The sequence below is a fragment of the Bos taurus genome, chromosome 4 (genome assembly GCF_002263795.3).
Source record: "Bos taurus isolate L1 Dominette 01449 registration number 42190680 breed Hereford chromosome 4, ARS-UCD2.0, whole genome shotgun sequence".
NCBI classification, from domain to species: Eukaryota; Metazoa; Chordata; class Mammalia; order Artiodactyla; family Bovidae; genus Bos; species Bos taurus.
Window position 1 is genome coordinate 97,192,585 of NC_037331.1, and position 14,962 is coordinate 97,207,546.

The window sequence follows — 14,962 nt, forward strand, 5'->3', positions numbered from 1 at the left end:
GGTGGCTTCTTTATCACTCTGCCCCCTGGGAGGCCCTGTGCCACCAGGGTGATGTTCATATGTTAACATTTATATGTTAAAAACAGTGGTTGCTAACAGTACTACTTATTGTATATCTGTATAGTTCCAGCATCTTCTGCAAATGTTTAATATTTTTAAACAGCAGTGAGTGAGTTCTAAATAAGTCCTGCTCTGACGCTAAAAATTCCCAATTGTTGCCTTATTGGTAATCACAGGACTAATGCAAAGTGCTGCTAATTAAGACGTTCTATTTTTCTTTGCATGCCACCACGGCAGCAAATAGTATCTTAAACTGACAAGCTGTAAATTAAAACCTGCCGAATGCAAGACCTAGCCTAGGGAAAATGAAGTTATGTATAGGTGACTTGTTCCATTTGAATTAATCAGAGAGCTGCTGGTGTAGACCAGCTGTGTTCTCTGATGACAAAAACGAATCTTGACATTTGGGATAATGAAAATTCAGTTCAGCACCTCTTAGAGATGTATGATAATATATTGTCAGTCAGAAGCAGGGTGAAAGGAGGAAGCAAAACCCCCTGGCTTATTAAAATAGACAGTGTGACAAGTGGACATTACTGGATCCCCACTTTCTGGGGGGAAAAAACTGTCAAGGGAAACCTCTTTTACAAAATGATAGGAATAGCTGTTTGTGGAAGGAAGGTGAAAAGATTGGACTTTTGATGTCTGACCTCTTTGGCAGTTGGCTTTGTTCATGATTCCTAGTTTCATGGTTTATCTGAACTTGGGTGCAGGGTGAGACATGAAAGGCCTGGAAAGGAGACTCACTTTGTTGGTTTGACAGTATTAATGCAATCATCTAGTTTCTACCTTGTAAGCCCACTTATTATTTCCTCTGCGTGTGTTTTTTCCAGTTTAGCGGATTAGCTGCACTGTCTCTTCAAAGGCTATCCAATCAAGGAGGGGTTATTAAAACCAGGGCGATTTATGTCTGAGAATTAATTAGAGAAGCATTTTCATGCAAAACATCCAATTTTTTGATTAGCAATGGAGCAGGGCTGCAATTAACACTCTAGGAAGCTTAAATTTCCAGCTTTTTGATTCTCAGGAAATGAGATTATCAAACCAGGGTCAGACACTTGACAGCAAAGCAGGGGTGGGAGAGTGTGAAATTATATTTAAGAAAAAAAATTGTCTTTTGATTTTAATTCTGAGATTGCTATCAAGGCAATGGAAAATTCAGAGACATGGCAGAGCAAAAAAATCTGAAAATGCAAGACCCTGAAATGCCTGATTCTTTAGTGGTCTATTTGCTATGCAAAGTATCTGTTATAAATGTTTGCTTAGAATATGTTTTAGAAACACAGCAATATATTTTGATTCTGTATTATTACTTATTATTCAGTCTTTCTCCAATATATTCCTTTTAGATATTCAGTGGCTGAACAAATACTTAGAGTGTTTGTATGCTTTGGAGAAGAGCCAAAATTCTTCCTCATTAGAAAAGGAAGTTTCTTTTCTAAATGGTGGTTTGCTGTTTTTTGGAGTCTATTTATTTTCATTGGTGTTTTTAATTATTTTAAATCACTTGAGGCATAGTTGAGATATTGAGTTATCTCAAGACATAGATTACCATTTAATAATAAGTGACCTTTGTCAAGCTTAGGCATCTGTGATAAGCAAGGCAACCCCAGACCTCCTGTAAAACAAAGTGGATGCTGTCATCAGTGTAATTGGTGCTCCCCAAGGAAATACAACATAATGAAAATTCATTTGTTCTGGAAGATATTTTTCACCTTTTCTTCTCTTAATTTAGACATCTAATTTCAGTTGAGAAATAGAGGAGCAATGTATCTTTTGTGTTAGCTCACTCCATTAGGGTAGCACTCTGTCTTTCCCTTCTTTATCCATTAGGTACTAAGACTCCTGGGTAAAGGGTCTGTTAATCTTTTAAAATCACCAGTCCTTCTCTGCAATGATATTTTGCACTTCGGCTGGTGCTTTGTGTATCTAAGGTGTTGATATGTACTGTTTATGGACTGCCTGCTTAATGACATCAAGGAAATCATTGGCATCCAGTGCCAAGATGAACACAGGTGAAGGGTCCCTTCTTTCACCCGGGACGGAGGTTGAGGGTTAAGATTTGTTGAAAGGCCCGTGTGATAGTGGTTTATCTCATGTTCTGCCAGACTTGATTTTTCTGTTTCCATAAAGGGTAGGAGCTTTTGTTAGACTCTTGAGCGTTATTTTTAAAAACAGCTTTATAAGCAGCTTCTGGGCTATGCTAACCATGAATGGGCTAGACCACGTGACATCATATAATCAGTGATTTCTGTGATGCCATTTTTCTCCTTAAAGCATCTTTGATTTGGGAACATGATTCATTGATCTAGTCTATCATTTTTACAATCCCACTGTGGATCCTCAGCTTTATTTGTCAGTTTTGCTTAATCCTTCTTCCATTGTTGGTAAAGAGTATCCATCACTGGCCGGATGACAGTTGGCTGCAGTTTAATCTTGGGGAGAGGAGAGGGAAAAACTGCCATTCAGAGGCTGAAGTGTTGGTCTTATCAGATGTGTAGCCATCAGTGTCAATGCTGATCTTCGTGTGTTTGAATGTCGATGATTATATGCTTTTTTGCTGAAATATTTGCTGAAGAAATTACAGTGTTAGGTTTATAGATCTTTCTTTGTTGTTGTTGGAACATGTTTCTGCATTTCCAAATCTATAACATAGGGATTTAAGCAGCTGAATTAGGGATTGATAACCTATGTGTACATGTGTTGGGGGGAAAGGTGTATGGATGGCCTACAGGGAATCTGTGACCCCATCATTGTATACAGGTATGTGGGGGAAGGGAAAGAAGTTGCCTTGTTTTCATTAGGTTTGTAAAATACTATTATTATGTGTATGTGTAAACACACATTCATAAATACATATACAAGTGCAGTTCTGAACTTTGAGAGTCTTATTGTTTGTGAAAGAAAACAATCAAAGACTTCCCTGGTATCCAGTGGTTAAGACTCTGCACTCCTGATGCAGGTTCGATCCCAAGTTGGGAACTAAGATTCCACAGGCTGGGTGACGAGGCCAAAAAATTAAAAACAAAAACAACAAAACCCAATCAAATAACTTTAATGATACCTTTTTGTAACAAGTATGAATTAAATATGTGTATATGTATATTCAAATGTTTAAGTATCAAGAGTCGGCAGAAATAAATGAATTTATAAAAACTGGGAAAATTAATCAGGAAAGGCATAGTAATTTAGTATGAATCATTCTAAAGGAAGCAAGGATTCTGGTTCAGTGGAGTGGAAAACCAAGAGGATTCTAGGGCCTTTCCTGTAATCGTAGGTTTTTAAAAAGTACGGTTTGATATAGCTCAATCAATTATTTAAGGAACTTGGTTTGCTTTAAGAGGCTTACAATTGGTAATAGCATTATTACATTCTGGATTTCCCAGGGGTGTCAGCTATTCTACTGGCAACAATTCTGCTTTGTTTGGTTTGCTGTGTGTTGTTTATACAGTGGTGAATGATGGACCTGGAAGATTATTTAAAAATTTTTGATGATGATTATAAAAGAAAGCTTTTACTTTAACTAGGATACAGTCAACCTTTAATAGTGACTGACTCATGTGTGTTTATATGATTATACACATACACATATAGATATTTAACTATTTAACCTGTAAATACTGATATGTGTATAGTACATATTCATAGGTTTTATAGAAACCTATAAATACTTGAAATTTATACTGGGCAGCTTACATTGTTATTGAGTATCTGAAACTCTCTAACCCAATTTCCCATTGAAGTACTTGATTTGATAAGGATATCCTATTGACTTCCGTGGTGGCTTAGACAGTAAAGAATCCACTAACAGTTCAAGAGAACTGGTTTGATCCCTGGATTCGGAAGATCCCCTGGAGGAGGAAATGCCTACCCCCTCCACTATCTTGCCTGAAAAATTCCATGGACAGAGGAGCCTGGTGGGCTACAGTTGATGGGATCACAAAGAGTTGGAGATAACTGAGCAACTAACACTTTCACTTTCTTTTGAAGCTTCCAAGGTGGCATTAGTGGTAAAGAACCTGTCTGCCAATGCAGGAGACATAAGAGACATGGGATCAATCCCTGGATTAGGAAGATCCCCTCGAGGAGGGCATGGCAACTCACGCCAGTATTCTTGCTTGAGAATCCCCATGGACAGAGGAACCTGGCTGGCTACAGTCCATAGAGTCACAAGAGTCGGACATGGCTAAAGCAATTTAGCAGGCATTCTAACAGAAATAGCTAATAGTTAAAAGAAATCCATTTTCTTAGGATTCTGATCAATCTAATTTATGAAATAAGATTTTTATAAGCAAGGGTTGGTGTTAGCCAGTTAAATGAAGGGTTGAAACCTCAGGGTTCAAAGCAATGGATTAGAAGAGATTTAGATCGGAGATTGAAATATATGAGCCATTTATGTGGTAGCTATAAACTGTGGAATTGCTAAGCTTTTTTTTAAAAAAAAAATTAGGGATAAATGCAAAGAAAAGCTCAGGATTGTTTGAAGAAGCACAGCTCGTAAGACATAAGGACATAACTTATCTTGAATAAGTTAGGGAGAAGGGTGGGCCCGGGGATAGCTAAGATTTGTAAGTGTAAAAATTCTTCCTCTATCATCTTCTTAAAAAACTCACCTGGATGAGGTCATAGTGATTCCCAGCTATATATATAATCAAATATTTTCTTTTGCTTCTGGTACCCCTTTATAAGTTTTGATAATTATAGCCTTGTCTGTGAGCCTAAAATATCCAAAGCTGTGGGTATATTTTAATGATGCAATAGTATACTCTTGAATGCAAGTTTCTGAGTTAAGATTGTAGGACTTTTGCAACCACACTAATAAGCAGTGAAATACAGTCTTTGAATAAATGATGGCATCACATCTTTAAATGTTTTGCTCTGATGACATGAAATGAATCAGAGCCATGAAAAATTTTCTGACAGATAATGCCAAGAATTTCTGTCTCTTTTATGAACCTGCTTTGAAGCCCAGGTAGTTGCATAACCTCCCAAGTTCCTGAGAGTATGCCAAACTCACTCTGATTCTTCTAAGAATTTATTAGTATGAGAAATCTTAGTGTTTTCTGATTTTTCTGTAGTCGCTTGATACCAAAATAGCAAAAGCTTGATAATAACAAAAGCTTGATGTTCTACAGCTGGATTCCCTTAAATAATATAAAAAATATTATAAATGACTGTAGCTCAGATGACTTCCCACAGCTTTCTCTGGGAGTCCTAAATGCAGTGTTTTTGTGGTTGTGTTCAACTTAGTTGCTGTTAACCACCGCTGGAGTCTCCTGCTTACTCGCCGTACCATTGTTGCCTATCAGTGGTATTTAGTATAAGATGAATGAACAGTCCCTTCTTTGTGTGTTCAGTGGATATCTACATACTTCAAATGTTCTTCCTCAACTTGAGTTTCTTTGAAATTAGAGATATGCTGAAGAAATATTTTCAGAAATACTTATTCCACAGAAGTTGGCGTATTTGCTAGTTGCATTAGATTTGGCAATAGGATGACAAGTTGTATCCTAGAATAGCTAAATGAATTAGGAAGATATTTTTCTTGATATTTATGTATGATTTATTTAAGTTGAAGGTAAAACTCCATGGTAGTGATTGAGTAGTCTAAACACAGTCACGTGTAAATGAAATTTGGATGGTTTCAGTGATATTAAGCCCCTCAAAACATATTCTACTGTGGGGCTTGGAAGCATCTTTTGAGATGATATAGTGTAGTGGTTTTAAAACTGTTTTTATTCTAGAACGCTTAGAAGCTCGAAAAGGTTTAGGAAATTGGCCAGTCAATAGTCTGAGTCCTCCCTTCAACCAGGATGGCTTAATGTCTTTGCTTTTTTGGTTTTATTTAGGTTCAGTGTAAGATTTTTTTCTTCCAGTGTTCCTCTGTGAAATTCTGTTTGTTTTGAATTTTATTCATGACATTGTGGTCCATGTTGGTGGAATTTTATACATGAAATTGTGAACCTTTATTAAAACCATTTAACCTCTTGTTCCTGTTCATCTACCCAGATGATCGACTGTAAGGAAGTTAGTATGCATCTTTCTACTTCGTGTTCTGTGTTTATAATATGTATCAAGTAATCTCACATATACATATTTTCCAAACTGCTAAATCACAAAAGTTGCAGTGAGTACTTTCATGAACATTTTTGAATACTCTTTTGAAACAAATGTCTAGAAAAGGAACTCTAGTAAAAGGGACTCTTTGTTAAGAGGATGTCTCTTCAAAACTTGAGTATGAAAATGTGAATCTCTATAGATTACTCAACTACATTCCAGAAAAGTTACCGGTTCACATTGCCTCCAAACGCCTGTTTCTGTGCATCTTTGATGTCATTTGACTTCAGGTTTTGTAAAACTTTACTGGAGTGTGTACCTGTCAGGTTTAACATCTTTTTCTTCATTTATTTGACATTGTAGTTTTTCACTGAATTACTGCTGTAGAGTTGAAAACCCCTTTTCCCTAACCCTTTTGCTACTTTCTATTGGGTTGTTAGTCTGTTTTTACTTTAATGATTTTTATATACTTTTTATATGTTCTAAATTATAAATGCTTTTTTCTTCCAGAATCTGACACTTATGCAAGACTTAATTTGGGAAAAATATTATTTTTCTAAAAATAATTTTAAACCCACTAAACTAGTAATGTTTTTGATGGTATGATTTCTTTCAGATGAATGGATTCTTAAGTAAGTATCTGGTACAGTTTTCATTGGGTAATCAATTTTAATGTCTCAAGTCTTTATAAGCCCTTATTTCTCAACTTACGAAAGCATTATAAGGAATTATGAACATCCTCAATTAATTTGAATATTTATTCGGCTTAATTAGCAGTCTAAAATATTTTTCTTATCAACATAAAATATCAAGGTTTTATTGTCTTCTAATTAATGTTACAATTTTTCATTACTTCATAGCAACTTGATTCCAGTTTTTCTTCCTAAAGTTAGTTTGCTTTGTAGACTGTGATCATCACAGTATCCCTTGTGGATAGATTGTGTATGCATATCTGCATTCTTGAAGGGAAGAACAGATGTCTAGTAACTTGCTGTGGGATTGTAACACAGCAGAACCAGAAATCAGAATCTTTGTTTAGATGTGCTCTCAGGTTAAGGTACATTTGGCTTGACAGTAGGGCATAACTATTTTGTCTAGCAGTAAGTGACCCAACCTACTGTCTTTCTTGTAAAGGGCATGAAAATCACTTGTGTTCTATTCCTCCAGACCTCCATGAAAAATTACCACCATGGTGGCTGATCACCATAGCTGAGCATGGCTGGAAGAACTCTAGTATAACAAGGTGACTTTTTCCTCATCACCATCAGCTAAGATGTAAAGTACGTGTGTGCTCAGTTGCTCAGTCAACTCTTTGCAACCGCATGGACTGTAGCCTGCCAGGCTCCTCTGTCCATGGGATTTCCCAGGCAAGAATGTTAGAGTGTCGGTATTTCCTCATCCTGGGGATCTTCGTGACCCAGGGATCGAAGCTACATCTCCTCAATTGGCAGATGGATTCTTTACCACTGGGCCACCTGGGGCATTATTACTCCTTGCACAATCCAAAATCAACAAATGCAACATTTATTTTTTTATCCATGCCACAGAGGTACCTTATTGAATGTGTAATGATATTTCTTATTTGTCCTTGAAAACTTACATCTTTTCAGTGAAAGAAGTGTGATGTGGGTTATATCCTGAGACAGAATTTTCCAACTTTAGGGCACACCAGAAAGCCTGGAGGATTTGTTAAAACAGGGATGGCTGTTCCCCATTTTCCTGAGTTTCTGATTCCATAGGCCTGGGTAGAGTCTGAAAATTTGCATTTCTAGCATGTTCTTACGTAATGCTGATGGCTCAAGGAATTAATTTTGAGACTCTCTCCTCCAAACCTGGTAATAAAAACAAGAAAAGATGGTGCTAATCAAGATAGTCCTGTCGTCTCTGACCAACTACTTTTGTTGCCTCTTTAATGCCACAGGACCTAGGAATTATCTTATTTTCCCTGGAGAAGATCGAACCTAATAGAATTATGCATGTGCATTAAGAGATCGTCAACCTTACACCTTTTCCCTTGGGCCTAGAGCAATTTGAAAAGAGACATTCCCATCAAATGACATGAAACCTGTAGCTATAGTAACAAATTAACAATTACCAGGCTTTATAATTGGGAGTTTGTGCAAGTCTCCTTCATTTGGGTTTATGCATGAATTACAGAGCTGGAGGTGGGAGAATGTTTAGGGACAGGATGAAGGACTATCTTTCAAACTCTGTTATTCCAATAGAAATTGCAGACTCCTAATTTTGTATTAAAAATGAGTAGTCAGTTTAAACATTTGTAACAGTAACACCACATTCTTGAGAAGAATAAAATAGTATACAAAGATACTGTCTTGGTGCTAGATGTCTAGTTGTATTATATTAGTGTTGAGTTTTTATTCTACACTTTTCTTTAAATGAGTTTTGGTCCTGAGCAATTTTAAAGGGAATCTAGCAGAACCTGCTGGTTGCTTAGTCAGATCCATTTACCTGCCTGCTTCTCTCCCTTTTCTGATTGTATTATAGATAATGATGTTCCTAGCTTAAACACATTTCCAATTGTTGTTTGCAAGTGGGAATGACCAGTGAAATAGAAGCAGAGGTAGTTGGATAGGACTTTGGGGACAGTTCCCTAAAAGGAGCTGACTCAGGAGATACCTGTTTATAAACGCTTCTTCTTTCTCTCTGCTTGAAGTCTTTATGTGATAGCCAAAGTTTCAATAGTCATCCTGATCTGAGGCCACTTCGATCTTGGGAATCAAGCACTGATGCCAGCAGAACAAAAAGGACCCTCAATCCCTCATGACCGTGGGTCAGCATCCCAGCTCTGGACTGTTTACCTTCAGATTGGAGAGAAAAATAACCTTCTGTTTTGTTTAAGCATTTACTTGTACTTTCTGCTATTTGCAAGTAAACCATGTAATTAATATTACAGGTGGCATTTCCTCTCTTTTTAAAGAAAAGCTGGTCTTTAAAACCTATGGGGTATTTTCACTGTTGACCCTGTAAATTCATTATAAATTAAGCCATATATGTGACTGGATCCCTGTCATGTTATACCTCTTTTTTTCTTCTTTCCTCTTGGTGAAATTACATATTTTCAGAGCTGGAAACACCTCTTTTATTCTTAACAGTTTTATTGAGACATAATTAACATAAGATTCACTCTTTTTAAGTGTACAATTTAAGTGTTTTTGATGAGTTTACTGAGTCATACAGACATTAGCACAATCCAGTTTTAGAATGCTATTCATCCCTGCAGTAAGATCCCTTGTGTCCATTCACAGTAAATCCTTACCCCAACCTCAATCACTAATCTGCTTTCTGTCTCTGTAGGTTTGTCTTTGGGGACATTTCATATAAATAGAACCCTACAGTTATGTGGTCTTTTGTATCTGGCCTCTTTTAGTTGGCCTACTTTTTTGAGGTTCATCTGTGTCGTATCACACATCAGTAGTTGATTGCTTTATATTGATGAATGGCATTTGGTTACCAGGTTATATTGCATTTTGTTCATTCATCAATAGTGGACATTTGGATTGTTTCTGCAATTTGGCTATTTTGAATACTGCTGCTTTGAATATTAACCTGCAAGGCTCTGGTGTCCCTGGCTTTGAATCTTAGCTCCTCCAGTTAATAACTTGGTGACCTCAGGTAAGTTGCCTAACTGCTCATCTCTAAGAGATGTGATTTCCTCATCTCTCAGAGATCATGATGCAGTCTTCCTTGTGGAATTGCTATGAGAATTAAATGAAGTATGGTAACAGATCATTTATTGAGAAATCTAAGCACTGGAGGCATACAAGCAGTAGCACTGTTTTAAAAGCATACATTAAAATAAATCACACAACTGTAGTGATTTTCAGTGATGCCCTGTGGATGGTGATGATGTGACCTGCAAATGACTGGTTAATATTGTCATGATCGTTTGTTAAGTGTATTATGGGCAGGGTGGTACTGATCACAGCAGAAGTGGTAGTGACTGTATTACTATAGTCCTGGTGATGCATTATTTGTGATGTTTGGTTGTTCGGATGGATTGGCAGGTCAGAACCATCTTACAGTTCTAAATCTCAGTGTGCAAATACATATTTTAATGAGAGAGGCCATGAGAATTAAATAGGCAACTTTTAGTCCTGTGTTTGGTATTATTTTTATGTTTAAAATGTTTACCCTTTTCTAAAAAAAAAGCTGTCTATAATATTTCATGTCTTTCTGAGGAGAATATTCTAAATATAAGATAACTTTTTATTGATAAATGTGAATCATCATTGCATACTTTAAACAGAATAGTATACTTAGGTTTAAGTCTGTTTGTTCTTGATCCAAGATACCCAGCATCCTGACTCTGTGTGTTCTTGGTGATTTACATTGCTGTAGGTGATTTACATGTCTTAATGATATTGATAATGTTTTAATTTAATATAATTTAGTTTAATTTTCCTGCCCCCCCCTTTCTTTTTGTCAGATATTTTCCTTTGCTCTTGGCTTTCTTCCTTCTAATCATTTTTATTCTCATTCTTTTTTCTTTAGATGTAGAAGTGGAATATAAGACTGTGTTGCTCTGTATAAAGTACAAATAAATAGACTCGAGGTGAGAAGTAAGGCTTATGAAATTTGTAACTTCTACCTTGTCCCTTTAGCAGCCTTTTGTGTTTACTTCTATTTCTTGATTATTATCTGGATTCCTGAAATTGCTGGGTGTACGTGAGCGCTGTCTGTTCTCCAAAATGCTGGGCAGCAATTGGGCAGGAGACGTAGCCAGTTGTTGGATTGAATGGTGTTGTTCTGGCACACACCATGGGTGGTAAGCCACCCACCAACGGCTTACCCACTGTTCATATCATGTGTGTAGTGTCATGCATAACCTTTATGAAATGTCTGTTATATCCAGACATTGCTCAAGGTGATTTACATGGATTAATGATATTGATAATGTTTTCTTAAAATTCATGGAATTCAATTTGATTTGGTTCTAATATTCAACTCAGAAGAGCATCCTTGTATTGAAAACAAGTAACTATTTTTTCTTCTTTGTATAATTTCTAACATTCACTTTTATAATGACTGTTCTAGAAAATTTGACAGTGGGGTGCTTCTGTGCAGCACCAGGTAATTCCTTTAGTATTTAAATTATTGATAGGAGGGTTCCTAGTCTAGGGGATTCCCTGGTGGCTGAGCTGGTAAAGAATCCGCCTGCAATGCAGGAGACTTGGGTTTGATCCCTGGGTTGGGAAGATCCCCTGCAGAAGGGAAAGGTTACCCATTCCAGTATTCTGGCCTGGAGAATTCCTGTATTCCATGGGGTCACAAAGAGTTGGACAGGACTGAGCAACTTTCACTTCACTTGCTTCCCAGTCTAGATTTAGAGACTGTCCATAGAGGCAACAGGATGCACCGAAAGTTACATTTTGTGTGTGTGGTATTACTGTATTATTGTTGGTTTTAATTATTATACTGTGAGAGGAACAAAGAAGTGGACAAATATTTTTTTGCAATTGGTTTATTTCAATGCACAGCACAGTGTGTTGCAAGAACTTCAGAATATACTTTTTTTAGGCAGGCTGTAAGAGCTTTACGTCTTCTGACCGTGGAGGTTGCTCCATCAGCACAGTTCAGTTCAGTTGCTCAGTCATGTCCAACTCTTTGTGACCCCTTGGACTGCCACATGCTAGGACTCCCTGTCCATCACCAACTCCCGGAGTTTACTCAAACTCATGTCCATTGAGTCAGTGATGCCATCCAACCATCTCGTCCTCTGTCATCTGCTTCTCCTCTGGCCTTCAGTCTTTCCCAGCATCAGGGTCTTTTCCAGTGAGTCCGTTCTTCACATCAGGTGGCCAAAGTATTGGAGTTTCAGCTTCAGCATCAGTCCTTCCAATGAATATTCAGGACTGATTCCTTTAGGATGGACTGGTTGGATCTCCTTGCAGTCCAGGGGACTCTCATGAGTCTTCTCCAACATCACAGTTCAAAAACATCAATTCTTCGGCACTCTGCTTTCTTTTTAGTCCAACTCTCACATCCATACATGATGACTGGAAAAACCACAGCCTTGACTAGACGGACCTTTGACAAAGTAATGTCTCTGCTTTTTAATATGCTGTCTAGGTTGGTCATAGGTTTTCTTCCAAGGAGCAAGCATCTTTTAATTTCATGACTGCCATCACCATCTGTAGTGATTTTGGAGCCCAAAAAGATAAAGTCTGTCACTGTTTCTACTGTTTCCCCATCTATTTGCCATGAAGTAATGGGACCAGATGCTGTGATCTTAGTTTTCTGAATGTTGAGTTTTAAGACAACTTTTCACTCTCCTCTTTCACTTTCATCAAGAGACTCTTTAGTTCTTTTTCACTTTCTGCCATAAGGATGGTGTCATCTGCATATCTGAGGTTATTGATATTTCTCCCAGCAATCTTGATTCCAGCTTGTGCTTCCTCCAGCCCAGCGTGTCTCATGATGTACTCTGCATAGAAGTTAAACAAGCAGGGTGACAATATACAGCCTTGACGTACTTCTTTCCTGATTTGGAACCAGTCTGTTGTTCCATGTCCAGTTCTAACTGTTGCTTCCTTACCTGCGTACAGAGTTCTCAAGAGGCAGGTCAAGTGATCTGGTATTCCCATCTTTTCAAGAAATCTCCACAGTTTGCTGTGGTCCGCACAGTCAAAGGCTTTGGCATAACCAATAAAACAGAAGTAGGTGTTTTTCTGGAACTCTATTGCTTTTTCAATGATCAGTAGCACGGGGCACTGAATTTTCGAATGACATTTGTTTTCATCAAGCCAAGTTTTTATAGTAGCAAAAATAAGTGCTCTAGTTCAACCAGTTTCTGAAGAATCTGTCAATAGCATGTCTTCTACAGTTTAAAATCCTGATCAAACTAATGAAAATATGCCATTGAAAAGCCTTGTTGTCAGTAACTGTGGTTTCATCACTCTTAATAGAAAATTTATCTTTGTTCATTGACATCTCAGCAATACATCTTTGCATGGAATCATTGATCAATGGCAGTGCTTTTAAAATCCTGGAAGGATTTTGATGTATCACTGCTACAGTTACTGTCTCTAACATGGGTCGAATGACAGTCTCAGCAACTGGATGAACACGAGAAGGTTTTAGGGAGCTTTTTCTTGAGATACTTTGCATCTTTTTTTCTGTTACTTTAAAAAAATCTTTATTTTTGGCTGTGATTAGTCTTGGTTGCTGCACGTGGCATCTTCACTGTGGTGAGCAGGCTTCTCTCTGGTTGTGGCTTGCGGGATTAGTTGCCCTGTAGTGTGTGGGCTCTTGGTTCCTGGATCAGGGATTGAATTGAACCCACTAGCTTACATTCAAAAGTGGATTCTTAGCCACTGCACCTCCAGAGAAATCCATTTCTGTTACTTTTTAATGCAGAACTTTATTGAGACATAATTCACATGACCATACAAAGCACCCATTTAAAATGTGGTATAATTCAGTGGTTTTTAGGGTATGCACAGTTGTGCAACCATCACCATTATAAATAAAATAAATTGAAATTGTCAGAAAGGCTAAAACTTTTTTGCTCAACAACTTAACACCATATTTATTTTTATATTTTAAGTCTATGTGAAAGATGTATTCCTTGGCAAAGCCAGTTCAGAATATTTGAGAAACTATTTATCTATTTTACTTGTTTTTGTTTATTGGTGTGAAGTTGACTTATAGTATTTTGTTGTAGATATATAACAGTAAATCGATGTTTTAATCGAATGTAGGCTCAATGGTAAAGAATCTCCCTGCTAGTGCAGGAGATGTAAGTTCAATTCCTAGGTCAGAAAAATCCCCTGGAGAAGGAAATGGCAACCCACTCCAGTATTCTTGCCTGGAGAATCCCATTCACAAAGGAGCCTGGTGGGCTATAGTGAATGGAGTCACAAAGAGTTGCACAGGACTTGGTGACTGACCAACATTTCATACACAGTTACTCTAAAAAAGTCACTGTATATCCTGTGTTTTTCATTCCATCCTTGTAACTCATTTACGCCTAATAGTTTGTACTTAATCCCCTTCATCTATTTTGCTTCTCCCCCCATGTCATTTGTTCCCTATGTGAGTCTTTTTCTGTTTTATTAGATTCATTCATTTGCTTTATTTTTCAGATTCCACATACAGTTTAAAGCATGCAGTATTTGTCTTTCTCTCTGAATTATTTCACTAAGCATAATACCCTCCAGGTCCATTCATGGTGTCACAAACAGCACAATTTCATTATTAATCAGATGCGATCCTGTTTTGGGTGTACCAGAAGACCTATGCATTCATTTCTCTTAATATACCTACCACGTTCTTTTTTTTTATTACTGTGTTTGTATCTGTGTTACTCTGTGGGGGTACCTTATTCATTTTGATGTTTTCAGGGACAAGCACAGAATCTAGCCCATAGGAGGAATTCAGTAGCATCTGAATATGAAGGAATTAGATTTGGGGGCCCTTGTTTTACTGAAATGTGAAATGTTGACAAATTCATTTGTCAGTTGATGAACCTGATTTGAGAAAAGGGGAAAACGGTGCTCAGTTAAAGTACTGTACAGATTTTATTTGTACCAAATACAGTATTTGGTGCAGAATGTTTAAAAAGAAAACCATATTCTGATGAAATAGACCGAGTACTGAAGTTACATTATAAATGCAAGTAGTGCAGGTCACTATTTCCATCGTTTAGTTATGGAAGATCATCCTGTTGTCTTGCTAACTCTTCTGCCTTTCCTTCCACAAGTCCTGCCTTCGTTCCTCCTCTCCTTTTTCACCTCGCTCCTTTTTTTTTTTTGCCCTTTATCTTTTCTCTCTGTTCCTGCTTCTTGTTTTCACCCCCTCCTCTCTCTCTCCTGCCACACAACAA

The 14,962-nt window shown here is 37.4% G+C and overlaps 1 protein-coding gene across 6 annotated transcripts in view; it reads left to right on the forward strand.

Moving 5' to 3' along the window:
- EXOC4 (exocyst complex component 4) overlaps window positions 1–14,962 on the forward strand; it is an 806,015-nt gene that overhangs the window by 252,501 nt on the left and 538,552 nt on the right. The window contains exon 10 of one of the 6 annotated variants that reach the window (XR_009494158.1): window positions 1–14,962. This exon is cut by the window's left edge and continues 19,795 nt beyond it; it is cut by the window's right edge and continues 47,403 nt beyond it. The exons of the other annotated variants lie outside the window; for them this stretch is intronic. The gene's annotated coding sequence lies outside the window, so the exon portion shown is untranslated. 6 annotated transcript variants of the gene reach the window in all.